The following is a 15,526-nucleotide window of genomic DNA, read 5'->3' on the forward strand; positions in this document are numbered from 1 at the left end:
CACCATAAATAGTATGGCTTACAAGAATTATTTGTGATTCTTATAATTTCTCTAGTACCTAAAACTTTCAAGCAACAATTGAACTCAAAATGCACCAGATGAACATTCATTAACTCAATTCATCTTAATCTCCCAAACTGCAATGACTACCCATACTTTCTCGTCTCTCTCTAAAATAAAAAACAAAGTTATGAAATTTTTAAACTTCGAACATTACCTTTTCTAATTCTCATCCTAAGATATATTGTCTTTTTTCATTTTTCTTCTTATTTTTCTTTTTCTAGGGTTTATTAACAATGTCTTTTTTTCTTTTTTCCTTTCTTTTTAATTTAGAGCTAAAATAAAGAATGTCATTAAGGCAAGAATTTTTCATTCCTTTTTATCCTTTTTTTGTGTTTTTTTTGGCATTTGTTTTTGTTTTTTTGTCATTTGTTTTTCAATTTTGTGTTCCTAATAATTTTATGAATTAATAAATGACATGAATTTTAGTTGTTATTGAAATAAATTTTTCATTATTTTGCTGAATTTTAGTTGTTTTTTTTTTCAATTATGTTGTTCAATTTCAATTAAATGTGTTGGTTTAATTTTAATTAATTGTTATTTTGAATTTATTCCATTTAGAATATGTTTTTGTAAATTTAGGATTAAAAATATTATCACTTAGAAATAATTGTGTTAAATATTAGTTGTTATTGACATTATTTTTGGATTATTTTGTTGAATTTTAGTTTTTTTTCACTTTTGTTGTTCAATTTTAATTAAATGTGTAGGATTAGTTTTAATTAAATGTGTAGGATTAATTTCAATTATTATTTTGAATTTTTTTAAATTTAGAATAATTTATTGTAAACTTATGATTAAAAATATTATCACGTAGAAAATGAAAATTATCTCTGAAATTGAATTATGGTAAATTGTTAGAAGAAATTGAATAAACTCAACTGGTTTGAGATATATATTATGTGTATTTATAAGTTTAAAAATTTTGGCTAGTCTCTCGTGTAGGGGAGATGTTGCTAATTTTTTTTAAAAAGGAATCGTTGCTAGTTCTTCTAGAAGCGATGTTGACGATTATGAGTCATTAGGTGCCGACCAATAACAAGCACCTAAGGCACAAACATCAACGAACAACGCGAGCTCATTGAGTGCGATGTTGTAATGTCGAAGGGGGTCCTTTCACAGCAAGATTCATTTACTCGCAAGTACGAGGCTCAGTGGAGAGATGATCTTTTAATGTAAGTTTGTTTTGCTTTCACAATGACATGTTTAATAAATTTTAAAAAAATAATATCATTTAATGAGTGCAATTTTAGGTTTACAAACATTGAGGCTATGAGAACAATAACATTGGCCTTTAAATCATTGATGGAAATCTCATTGTTTCAATGAAGACAAGTTTTCAAACATCTTGAATGGAAACCTCAAGTTGCATGATTTTGAAGGCTCAAGATTAGTATTAACTTAAATATTTTTTAATGTTAATTTCAACTATTTATTGAAATGACTAAAATTTTCTGTTATAAATTTGTACTTCAAGAGAAAATTTGAATGGGAGAGAGTTGATAATAATTTTATGATGAAGGTTTAAGAGAATTGCACTGCAATTAGGTAAGATCGAATTCAAGATAATGTTTTTATTCCAAATATTAAAATTTTATTTTTCATTTACTAACAGATAATTAATTTATATCATATAGGTTGCGTGATTTTTTGTACGAGACGCAAAAGAAAGCAAAAAATTATGTGAAAGAAAGAGAGCTTTAAGATTGAAATGATGTGATGGTTTGGAAGGATTTCAAACCATCATATATCTCAGAGGCTGTATGGGCAAAATATATTCAGCACGTGACGTCCACTCATTTCACTCGATAATAGGATTTTTTTACTAAATCCAGTTTTTTTATTAGTTGTTTTTTATAAATATACTGAATTGCCAACATTTTTTATTGCAGGCTATGGTTTTTGTACTCGAGCCAAACCCGATGGAGTTTTTGTTGAAATGCATGTGTAAAGTGATGACCTCCAAAAAAAGTTGTAGTAGTGATAGCTGAGCTCAACACTTTGTGGTATATTGGTTTTTAATTTTTTTTATTAAGTTATTATGTCCTTGAATTTGATCAATTTAGTTTTTCTTTCAAGGATACATATAATAGCTAGTTGAATGAGAGATACGAGGACAAGTCTTCGACCCATCCAGATATCAATTTAGATTTATGGTTGGAGGGAGAATCGTTCGGTGGATGTGATAGAAATCGAGTGTATGGACTCTCTAATACTATGACCGAGAACTTGTGGACGACCCTTAGTGCTTCAGTCATTGGATGCTCACAATCAATTCCAAGCAGTCAAACTCTGGAGTTCGCAACAATGTTAGACCAACAGGTATAGGATCAGACGACCCATCTTAATGATAAATATGAACGACTCACTGTTGGTTATGAAGAACTTCATCGATTGGTAATGGAGATGAGATTACAGATGAGTGGTTCATGTGTACCTCTTATTTGGCTCTACGGTTCCGACATTGACCTGCCTCCTCCTCATCCAGCGCCGCCTATATTTTAGATTTATTATATTCAAACATACAAATGTTTAAATTTGTAATACATATTTGATTTTTATACTAATTTATTTTATTTTAATTATTTTTCTACTTCTATTCAATATATTTTTTAAAAATATATTTTAAAATATTACTGACGGCACAACTCCATCGGTATATTCCAGAAAGTTGAAAAAGAATTACTGCAAATGCTACCATTATATTTTTTTTACTTATGTTCAATATATTTTTTTAAAATATATATTTTTAAAATATTACTAGTGGGGTCATCGACAGAAAAACTCCATCATTATATTCCAGAGAGTTGAAAAAAAGTTACTGCAAATGCCAATATTACTGATGGAGTTATCGACAGAACTAAAAGTCAATATATTTCAGAGAGTTGGTGTAAACCTTTTGGGTGAAAAATCATAAATTGACTAGTTTTATGCAAAACAAAAAACTTCATAACTCTCAATCGGGTTATCAGAAAATTCTAAGAATTTGCATAGAGCCTTCTAATATGATGCCTTAGCTTGGGTTAAAATTTCAGAAATTTTAGAGAAATTTGGAAATTTGATGAAAAATCACAATTTGACCAGTTTTACGTTATTGAATGTAATTTTCAATCCGACAATCAGATTGAGCTAAAATTTTACGAGGGACCTTAAAATATATTGAATAAAATCTGGTTATTCAATAAAACCCTAATCTAAGGAAGAATCAGGTGAAGGAAGGAGGAATTGAGAGAGGGAATTTGGCTAACTTTGGGAGAGAAGAGAAATTGGAAGAAAATCAATTGGTAAGCATGAGAAGTTTGAATTTAATGTTTGATTTAGATGTTTTTAAGCTTACTTGATTAAGTTAGGAAGTAATTTCATGGAATTTTACTTTAATGTCCCTTAAATCCTTGATTCTTGAACTTAGGGTTCTTATGGGAATTTGGGAGAATTAGGAAGGGAAGGAAAAATGATGAAGTTGAAGTAGAATAGAATGAAAACAAGTTGAAATAACAAGTAAATGAAGAAAAATTTGGGGGAGGAAAAGGAACATCACATTCGGCCAAATGAAGGGAAAGTGGAGGAATGAGTTTTGATGTTAATGTTTAAACTATGTTTAATCATGATATTTGAAATATGTAAGAAAGACTAAATGAAGAAATAGCATTAAAGTTGAGAAAAAAATAAGTAAACTCAATTTAAAAGAGAAATGAACTAGTTAAAAGAAAGCATGAAGACAAGATGTTTAGATTGTGTTTCAATATAGTTGTTACATATGTTTAGATAAAATAAATAATATGATGTGAGGACATAAAGAATAGAAAGATTATTTGATGGAGGAATTATGAACATAAAGCAAGAAAAGAAGTAACTTGATTTAAATATGTGGTTGTATGTGTCATAACCCAATTCTAGGTTATTCCCCAAAAATTCACTTTTTTTTCAAAATAAAAATCAAAAAATAAAATAAAGGCTAGCAACATGGAGAAAGCAGGTCGGAAAATCAAGCTATAATTTTTGAAAGAAATTCAAGGCCTAATTGTAAAAGTTTATGGTCAATTAGGAGTTCTATTGATAGCAATTGAAGATGGAGGACTGAAATGAACTGGCCAAAAACAGAACTCAGCACTGTTCATTATCTTTTTCATTTTTTTCTGAAAAGGCTGGTCCGGTTAACTACTTCGCAGGTGCATTTAATATCTCTACACTCCACCACATTTAACCCAAACATGTACGAAAAAGATCCTCTGCAGTTTCTCTACGTATCTATGTGAATAGTCCAGTCTGAATGATAACCCATCGGTGATGTAACCAGCCTAAACATGCCAACTCAGGCAGCCTGCAGCTGCAGATTTGATAATTTGACAGTGCACCATGTCTACTTTGAGCCAACGGTTGAGATTCTTCCCATCTGAATCAAGGGCTGAAATTTTACCCCAGTACAGAAGAGATTACCCTCTTCCACGTCCTATAAATAGAGGCTGAGTTTATGGCATGAGGGAGGAGAAAATCGGGTCCAAAATAAGCCAAAAAATCAGCCTCTTCCCGGTTTCTGCCACTTTCTCTCTGTTTTTCTGTTTTTCTTTCTCCCTCCACCGCTGCAACCACCGGCAGCACACCATCACTGGTCTTCCCACCACCAGCTCCACCACAGAAACCTTTCTCCTGGACCAACATACGTTTACCAGTGGTAGAGCAGACACCGCGTCTCTCTCCTCTCCTTCCTCTCCTACTTCTCCCCGCTGCAGACTTTCTTCTTCTGCTTCTTCTTCTTTCTTCCTCCGCCGTCAACGTCTCTTCCTCCGGTTCCGCCGTGAGCAACCAGCACCACCACGTGTTGCCAAGACCACCGGCCAGCCACCACTGTGTCTGTAATAAGCCACCGTGAACGTCTCTCTCCCCTCTGCAGATTGCTTCCTTCTATTCCTCTTCCAGCTGCAGCCGCTCCAGCCACCTGCAGCCAACCCCACCGCCGTTTCCACCGCTGGATTCAGGTCATCCTCCCCCGCCAGTCAGCCATCACCGCCACGCCAGGTGGTCCGCTACCCTTCCCCTGGTTCTTCGTCTTCCCCGTGAGAGTTCCACTGTTCATAAATGAACAGTGGACGTGAATTATAATTCACGTCCACAGTTCCAGTGGACAAAATAATAATAATAAAAAAATCAAAAATCAAAAAAATCAAAAATCTTTTTTAAAAAATTGTGATTTTCAAAAATATTTTTCTAACAATTTTTTATAATATTGGGTTGTATATTTACACTGTAAATACAAATCCAGTATTAAAATACCCGATTTTCTCCAAAATATTTCAAAAAAAATAAAAATTTCAAAAACAAATTTTTTTTTTGTTGCATACGGCCAAATCTTGAAATTTTTCCAAGCATATTGTTCATAAAAAAATTGCAACTTTTTCATGTTTTTTTTTAAAAAATCCAAAAATGGATATCGTAACCAATTTATGATTATCCATTAGGATTTGGCCAACATGTCAAAAATATTTTCCAAGCTTTTTTAGGGTCCAGATGTAGACTTTAATATTTGTGGGGTGTAAAATTACACGATAAACTACACCCTCAGGTATTAAAGATACAAGGTATATAAATGCGATGCTAAAATTCAGACTTTAGAACGGTTAGGATTTAAGCCAATAAGGCAGAGACTTTCTCATAAAAAGAGATCTACCTTGAGCCTTAGAAAAGACCAACGAATAGAAACCCAATTTAGAAAAAAAAAACAATCAAACAACAATGCAACTTACCATAGGTAGGGTGCACTGGGGGTGATGCGTCTTCCCTTTGCACAACCAGTCCCTTACTCAGACTCTCGCAGACCATAGGTTCCTAGTGACCGTAATACTAGGTGGCGACTCCTGAACCTTAATCATAATTTTATGATTAAATCCCAAAAAATCTTCCCAACACACGACACACCTCACAACAGGAGGCACGACACGAGCCTCCGTCGTCGCCACACGACGTCGCGCCCCCCGCGACAATATGTAAAATAATGATGTTATGTCTGAGAATGAATTTTTATTAGAACGAATTACAAATAAAAATTACGTGCCTTGCATTTTGGCACGTAAGAAAAATATTGATGGACTAATGATTTATCGACATTTGATTTATTTAGGAGTTGTGTTTGGAGCTGGTTATCAGACAGGAGAAGCTGGGTCATCATGAGCAGAAGATAGGTGATTCGTTACCTTAATTTATAATTATTAGTTTTTCCTAAATATCTATATTGTTTATTTAATTCATGTTAAAAGACTGAAGCAAATGAATAAATTGAGTGATTATTACAAATGAGAATTATTGGTAATTTATGTGAAATTACCGGGATTATTATTTGGCCAACAAAAAGGGTTAGCCGGATGCTGGGTAATTCATATGGAATTACCGGATTGATTTTGGCAACCAAAATGAATTAGCCGAATTCCTTGGGTAATTAAAAGAATTATCTGGTTTACTGGTTAATAAAGAGGTTAACCGTATATAGGATAATTCATACGAAATTACCAGATTGATTGGCTAACAAAAGAGGTTAGCTGGATGCTGGGTGATTCATATGGAATTACCGGATTGATTTTTGCAACCAAAATGGGTTAGCCGGATTCCTTGGCTAACTAAAAGAATTACCGGGTTTACTGATTAATAAAGAAGTTAACCGTATAGAGAGTAATTCATACAGAATTACCGGATTGATTGGCTAACAAAAGAGGTTAGCCGGATGATGGGTAATTCGGATGGAATTACCTGATTTATTGGTAACCAAGGAAGGAAAACCAAATTTCTGAGTAATTATATGGAAGTGTTAGAATTATTTGATAATCGAGATGAGTTAGCTGGATATTTAAGTTTTGAAAAGATTATGTAAATTAATTGATTGAGTTAGATTGAAGTTAGAATTATTAAATTTTAAAGGTTAAGAGTGAATAATTAATATTAGGCTAAGATATTGAGTAAACTGATTAATGTGGTTATTGTTGAAACAGGGACACCGCGAGGTGATGCAGATTGTTAGATGTAGGAATTTTCTGCTTATGAATTATCATTTTGGAATGTAATATTTATGTCTTTATTTTCTTTGAAAACCTTGTGTGTTGTAAAAAATTAAGCAGAAGATGTATAGTATGTAATAGACGTATTATCTTTGTGTTGTAAAAATCAAGTAGAAAATGTGTAGTATGCTACGGATGTATTATATATATGTATAGTTGTTATGACTAAATCATTTTCAAAATGATAAGATAAGTTTGTCATATAAAGTAGTAGAATACATTAGATGTTTTAAGACAATATGACTCTTAATCTTAATATTGTATTCATGTAGTTTAAATGCATATATGTAGTTAGTTAGCCTTTATTGCATTTTAGTGATGAATTTGTTTATCTTTCGAATTGTTTTAGTAATACTTTTATGTTGACTTATTAATTGATATTATGAGACTTGAATATATTAATAAGTATAAGTATTGAGATATTGTTTGATGAATGAGATGTGATCCAGGATGATTGGATCAAGATGGAAGTTGTAATGACATATAATAAAACTGTTGTCCATAACTTAGTACCAATAAAAACAGAGAAAACTCTACTGAATTTTTTTTAAAAAAATCCCATAATCTTAGACATATTATTCAATATTTCACATTAGTAAAGAAATGTTTGAGATTTCATGACATTATAATTCAAGGATGTTATAGTTAGAAAACAATTACTAAAAATGTCATTGTTATTGTTAATGCAATGATGAAATTACAAATGGTATTCTATCAGTGATATCTTATAATTACCGATGGATATACCGACAAAATAAAACAGGTAAATTTTTTTTGGCATGCTTTGTTTATCTGTAAATCCATCAGTATATTTATTACCGACGCACTCACTGACAATCCATAAATTACCGATGAGAGTTTTTCAAAAGGATCATTTCCATTCGTGTGTATATCGGTAACATACGTACCGACAAATTGCTAGTGTAAATACCGACAGAAATTTTTGTCGATAAAACTATTAAATCTAATAGTGTTTCACGGTAAAAAAAATATAATTTATCTACAAGTTGTAGTTCTAAGTCTATCTACTCATTAACCTCCCGTGAGTATGAAATATTAGTATAAAATGAAGTATTATTAGGGATTGTGGTAGTGGTTGTAATTTAAAGTGATTTTTGCTCATAAATACTTTAAAATAATATTTTTTAGTTTTTAAAAAATATTTTTGATATTATTACATCAAAATAATCTAAAAATATAAAAAATTAAACAAAAACATATTTTTAAAATTTTTAAAAATATAATTTCAACCGCGTCCCAAACACTATAGTAGTGTAAAGGCAGTGGAAACACACAAGTCAAGGATAATAGGAAAGTGGGAAACTGGGAATGAACTTGTGAATGAATGCAGTGCTGTCAGTGGTGAGACTGCAGTGCAGAGAAGACGATAAAAGGAAGCGGTTTTTTTTAAAATCAAAATTAATTACTTGCAGCTTGAACTCTCAGGTTATATATTATTGTGTTTCAGCGCAGAGAGGTCAAATCTCATATTTGTATATTCAGTTTAACTGCCTACTTAATCTATATGTTCTTTTTTTGTCTTCATCTGAGTTGAACTACATATGTTTCCTTTTTGTGAAAAAGATAACTTGAAATCATATGGACTACATCTTTCAATCAAGGTCATGCAGTTCATAAACTTACAGGCATTAGTCATGGATCTTCAAGGAAAGAAGGCAAAGCATATCAATATTCAAATAAGTAAATCCAATGATGGGTGTAATTTAGGAACCTACAGATTTTGGCTGTTTTGGAGGAATGAGTCTTGCACTGTTCCAGTCAGCTTGTTGCCACTCAAAAACCTGGTAAGAACCACACTCAAACTTTCAGCATAATTTATTGCGCCATCGTTGATAAGATTTCAATAACCAAATTCCAAATTATCAGACTTTAACATTGCTCACGTAAACTGTCGTCGTATTGTAGTAGGAGGAATCTCCCCAACCAACTTGGTAAAAGTTAAGTCGCTGCAAGAAATTACAGCAAACAAAATTTTAGGCTTCAGTCTCTGAAGAAGATTTTACATCTTTGTAAATATAATGGCAATAAACAGGTGAATATATATATATATATATATATATATATATGTCTCATAATTAAAGGTTATTAAATTCTTTGAAGTAATCCTCTATTTATATTCTTCCTTGGAGAGTTGCAGTTGCTTGATGTCACTACCTTCTCATAGGAGCTCATCGGTTGTGAAAATAATTCAATGTTATGTTAGAAGCTAGTTGTGATTCTTCTACTCACTCTAGTAGACTTTAGTTATTATATACCCAGGATTATATATTAATGTAGGATCTTTAACTTATACTAACAACCTGATGATTCAGGCAGATCCCACGCACCAGCTGTACACGGAGATCATAATGGAAAAATGTGGCAGAATTGAAATGTATAAAAAGAAATTCTATGTTGCTTAGCAGCAGATGTAAGGCGATTAGTGAAGTTCACACTTACAGTGTTTTTTCCACTTTCCATGCGTTTTCTGGGATTGTTCCAGTTAAATTGATGTTCCTCAGAACCCTGACAACAAGTTACAGGTTGGTTAAACAGTTCTGAACAGAACATATCCTCAACTTTACTGTGAAAAGTTAGGAAGCAATTTACATACAAGTATTTCCTTTCAATCGGCTTTTTAGGTAACTGAAACTCTGGTCCAGGCATATCAGCAATCCTCCTGCATAACAGTAAGAGACCTTCATTTATCTCTCCCTATCTCTCACACACAAAAAGAATTCTTCAATAATTAATACAGCAGGAGCCAGGAGCTATGCAGCACAAGAAAGTGGTTTTACTCACAAATCAGACAACTTTTCCAAATGAAAAATTGCAGGAGGTATGGGTCCTTGCAATCCAGTCGCGTGCAATTCACTTCATTAGTCACGAAAAGAACAAAAAATCTCAATAAAGTGTATCATGTTGCATTAGAATGAATTAAGATCTTGTGAAGATAAACATCTCACAGCTTTCGAAGTTGATTCCACTTCCCAATGAACTCGGGTACGGTGCCATTAAGATTATTATCACTTACGCGACTGCACATTGAATATGTTAAATTATCGAGAGAAATAAAATGTGTTTAAGGAAAATAAGTGAGGGCTTACAAATCCGTCAAGTTTTTTATCTGCGCAAGTTCCTCTGGCAAGGTCCCCACTAACTTATTGCCGGAGAGTATCCTGCAATTGTTGATTCACGGCATCAAAGCAAAGATTTCAACTAATGAAAACGAAATCTCTGGCAAGTCTTCACAATGAAGAATTTAGTTAAATGTCTTACAGAGTTTCTAAGCTGACAAGCTCGCCAAGCTCAGGTGGGACAACACCAGAAAACTGATTTGATTCAAGGCTCCTATATTTTATAATTGTATATGATAAAGTGAAATAACCATTAGAGAACAAAGTAAACTAGCATTGCTTGCAATATTCGAATAACTCAAACTAGAGGTAGAGCACTATAACAGATTCAAGCCATACAAGTAGGTGAGGGCAGTAAAACTTCCCAAATGTCCAGGAATATTTCCTGACAAGCGATTTGCAGTAAGCGAGCTGCACAAGAGGTTAGTTAGGAAGGAAGTTTTAAGCTCACTCTTACAAAGAAAATAAGATAAACCAAGAAGAGGGGTGAATTTATTAATGAGCTTACATGAAAGACAGATTTTTCATCGAAGCCCATTCCACCGGAATTGTGCCGAATAGATAGTTGCGAGTGAAATCTCTGTCATAGACAATGTTGTTGTATAAAAATTATTTTCCATCTTGAAAATTGCTCCAAAAATTAATATAAACGCTTGAAATTTTAATATAAACTGTGACAGAATGGCAAACTCATACTCACATAACATCTAATGAGTATGAATTATCATCGAGGCATCTCAAGATTCATAATCATTTAATGGATTCAGAATTGAGGCCTCGAAGCAGAAACATGAGCCAAATATATATGTCCTTAATTAAGGGTTCTTACATTTTTTGGACATAAGTAAGGTTGGCCAATTCCGGAGGAAACCTGGCCTGCCTGGAAGACTGTAATCTTTGAGCTGGCTTTATTGCAAGCAAGAGAAAGAGACATCATTGGTCGCTGTTTAGGAAAGCTAAGATATATATATATAACAAAGAAAAACATAAAAATGTAAAGTAATTAAGAGGCTTACAATGAAGTAATGTGACAGTAATTATCATCAGTGATGCTGCAGTTACATCCGATGGTGCTGTTCCCTTCTAAGTTTGGTGGAGCAGAAGTTAGTTCTGTCTTAACGAATCCATCGGGTTGACAACTATCGACGAACTTCAAGGATAGTTGGCCATCCTCGTTTACTGTTAACGCTTCAACTGGTGGGTTTTTTTTTAAAAAAAATAATAATTCATGAGGAATGTGCACTATTCAAAACATTATAAAATAGTTGTTATTAATAATAATAATAATAATAATAATAATAATCAATTTAAAATAAAATGCAATTTAAATTAAACTATAAATTGATTGTTAAGTTTAAAAACAAGTATGGACATTTTTTTTTATGGTTGTATTGTCATTTCCTATGTCTGCCATTAATTCGAATGAAGAATGTGTCATAATAACATCATGTGTGTTGGTAATTTCTTGAAGGATTAGATTCTTCAATTTAATTGAATTTCTGTGAATCATTCCCAATCATTTGCGTCTTAAAAATTCTGCGATCCATAAACTGAATGGATGTTTGCCTGTTAAAGTTATATACCCTGGAATGAGATGTGTTTTGTTCCTGGAACTCAGGTCAAAGATAAATCCACTGCTGATGGACCAAGCACCTCAGCAGCAGCTGTTGGTGATGCTGAAGATCTACGTGATGACGACGACGACGACGACGAACTGGACATGGATGAGTTAAATGAACTGGAGGCAAGTTTATCAAGAACGTCAATCCAAATTCAGGAGCGCAGTGGTTGTAAATAGTTTTGAGAGGCAGAGTCTGTGGTCCACATGCCTTTTAAAATGTTGACTCCATGATCCTGCTGAGAAGGGATTTGCATGGCCAATGCATCACTGGCAACCATTTCACTAGCTGCCAATGATAATTAATTGAAAGTTACGAGCCTCCCCTAATCTAGGCAGTTGCTTTTTGACATGATGCCTATTATTCTTGATATCAAGAGTGAGTTTAAGATTGTTGTAGAGAGACTGTTTTTCAAAGTGTTATTTAAAGCTAAAAATAAAAATAAAAGTTTTCAGAAACACAGTTCAATCATAAAAACAAACAACGCCGAAAACTTGCTTTTTAGATTCATTTGCAAGCTCGTGCTTTTTGCCCATGTCATTTGTAGCAATGTTTTGGTAATAGAGGTGCCCCAAATAATAAACTTTGGAAAAGTAATTATGATTGTTATTGGAGGTTCATTTTCATCAATCTCCCCCGTTTGGAGTCATGTGACTACCGGAGATGATGATTATGTCGCTGTGTTAACCATTAGAGCAGATGATGATTATGTCGCTGTGTTAACCATTAGAGCAGATGATGATTATGTCGCTGTGTATTAAGTAATAAGCTAAAGAAAGGGTGTGGGGAATTCAACCTATATTGTGGGATTGGTGGATTATTACTATATGATGATAAGAATTTGTTATGTATAAATATTATTTTATTGTTTTTTGTACCGGTAGATGTATCTTAATTGGTATGATCAAACAAAAGAAAGAAATCATGAGTTCAAATTCTACAATGACTTTGTCATTTCTTGAAAAAGAATTAGAAACAAAACAAAATCACAACTTTTTAGGTGCTAAAAAAATCAGATGCCTATAAATGAATCTAATTATATAAAACAAAATACCCATAGAAGCTATTTTGTGTTATATACGACCAAAGATATATTTTACTGTTTTTCAAGCATTTACAAAGTTTTGGTCAATGTTGTTTAATTGTGCGAGTCTCTTGAAGTTTATTCCAAGAAATACAATTAGTAAATTTTATTTATAAAAGTTATATATTCATATTATTTTATATAATAATAACTAAAAAGAATTAAAAAAAATAAGGGTAATTTGACTAACATGTCCTAACAAATCATTGTTAATTGGAATAATAATTTGTTTTTCTTTTTTATATATATAATTTTAATTTTATCTTTCAACATTAAATTTATTAGAAATTGAGTTTTATAAAAAAAATTAATTTTTTTCTATGGGGTTATTTTATTCTTATAATCTGGATCATAGGTTTTGCAGATTAATTTGATTAATTTGATTTTTTTGTTATTTTTTTAATTGAATATTTTTTTCCAGTATCTTCATTAACATTGAGTTAATTGAAATTATATTTCATAATTTGTTTCCTTTTTTTATGAAGTTTTCCTAACATCATGATACAAGTTTAGAAGGTTAACTCGAATTAACTCAAATTATTATTTTTTAATTTTATCCTCCAATATTGAATTTATTAGGAACTGAAATTCATAATTATTTTTCTATTTGCTTTCTATAGGGTTTTCATGGCCTTATGACATATTTCTTGGATTTTACTTCTCTTTTTTTAATTGAATTTCTTTTTCTTAATTACATCATTCAATATTAAGAATTGATCTTTATAATTTTTCTCAATTTACTTTTTATGAAGTTATCCGGTCTCATAACTCAAGTTCGACAGGTTAATTCAAGTTGACTCAAATTGTTTTTTTTGTTATTAAATTTTATTTTTAATTTCATCTTTCAACATTTAGCTAATTAATCACTTGAAGTTTAATGCAAGAAATACAATTAGTAAACTTTATTTGTGAAAGTTATATGTTCATATTATTTTATATAATAATAATTAACAAGAACTAAAAAAAAAGGTACTTCACTAACCTCTCCTCACGAATCAATTTTAATTGAAATAATGATTTGTTTTTTCTTATATATAATTTTAATTTTATATATCTTTTAACATTAGATTTATTAGAGATTGAGTTTTATAAAAAAAAATTAATTTTTTTCTATGGGGTTATTCTATTCTCATGATCTATATCATAGGTTTTGCAGATTAATTTGATTACTTGATTTTTTTGTTATATTTTAATTGAATATGTTTTTCCAGTTTCTCCATCAACATTGAGTCAATAGAAATTAGATTTCATAATTTGTTTCATTTTTTTATGAAGTTATTCTAACCTCGTGACATAAGTTTGGAAAGTTAACTCGAGTTGACTTATATCATTTTAAAAAAAAAATTATCCTCCAACATTGAATTTATTAGAAATTAGAATGTATAATTTTTTTTATTTACTTTCTATAGGGTTATCATGACCTCATGACATGTGTCTTGGATTTTGCTTTTCTTTTTTTTAATTGAATTTTCTTTTAATTACATTCTTCAATATTGAGAATTGATCTTAATAATGTTTTTCAATTTTCTTTCTATGAGGTTATCCGGTCTTATGACTCAAGTTCGATAGGTTAATCCAGGTTAACTCAAGTTGTTTTTTTATTAAATTTTATTTTCAATTTCATCCTTCAACATTATGTTGATTAAGAATTGAGCTTCATTTTTTTCTTATTTTTTTTTATAGGGTTATCACGGTCTCATAACCTAGGATGAAGATTCGACAAGTTAACTCGAGTTGATCTAAGTCAATCTAATATATTTTCTTCTCAATATTTACAAAAAAAATATTATCTTGAGTCTTTTAAGTTAAACTATATTTTTATTAGATCGGATCATATTAAGTCAATTCCACATGATTAATTTTTCTTTCTTAAAAAACGTGTTAGTAATTTGTGGGTATTTCTTTACATTCAAATTTTTTGCATTCGACTCGCATTGTGGTGTAACGAAAGATGATAAACTGGTAATAAACTATTGAGTCAAGGTGCATATTGCCTGAACTAAATTGGATTGGATCTCAATCAATCTAGCTTGACAATTACAGCCAGATACTAGCTAAATTACTGTCTTTACGTACCTATTAAAAAGTTTAGAAGACGCGTACAAATAAACAATGATCTCAAAAGACAAAAAGAAAACATAATTTTTTTTTCAAAAAATTAATAATAAATAAATAAAAAGAAAACATAATCTTTTTTTTCAAAAAATAAAAAATAAATAAATAATTTGAGCTTCTCTAACAATAAAGAGCCTATATATTGTATAGTTAGAAAGGGTTAAAAAATTAGATATGACTAAGCCCAACGAGGGCCCAAATATTGTCCACGTAGTTATTCAAATTCAAACAAAGATGATACTAGGAAGTGAAGGGGAAACTTTCATTTGGCCAAAATGCCTAGTTTTCACCTTTTTTTTATGTTATTCTCGTTCCATTTATTAAAATCTAAAATATAATATATAATTAAATATATGCCTTAATTACTCTTTAATTTTAACTTCTAAGAAATTCCTTTTAAACTACTCTCAAAATAATAATAAGAAGAAAAACAATTACAAAAAAGAAGAAGTAACAAAGAAAACCTAT

At 31.2% G+C, this 15,526-nt stretch overlaps 1 protein-coding gene and 1 non-coding gene across 9 annotated transcripts in view; both read right to left on the minus strand.

The window, feature by feature from the left end:
* The window catches only part of LOC18103136 (probable LRR receptor-like serine/threonine-protein kinase At1g29720), a 204,636-nt gene that overhangs the window by 185,498 nt on the left and 3,612 nt on the right, over positions 1-15,526 (minus strand). The gene's annotated exons all lie outside the window — the stretch shown is intronic.
* On the minus strand, positions 10,401-10,820 carry LOC18103138 (uncharacterized). Its single transcript, XR_008056821.1, has 3 exons — positions 10,749-10,820; positions 10,580-10,651; positions 10,401-10,454 (listed from the first exon to the last, which is right to left on the minus strand). It is a non-coding gene; the product is annotated as an uncharacterized LOC18103138 (transcript).

Source organism: Populus trichocarpa, chromosome 11 (assembly GCF_000002775.5).
Source record: "Populus trichocarpa isolate Nisqually-1 chromosome 11, P.trichocarpa_v4.1, whole genome shotgun sequence".
Classification (NCBI taxonomy): Eukaryota; Viridiplantae; Streptophyta; class Magnoliopsida; order Malpighiales; family Salicaceae; genus Populus; species Populus trichocarpa.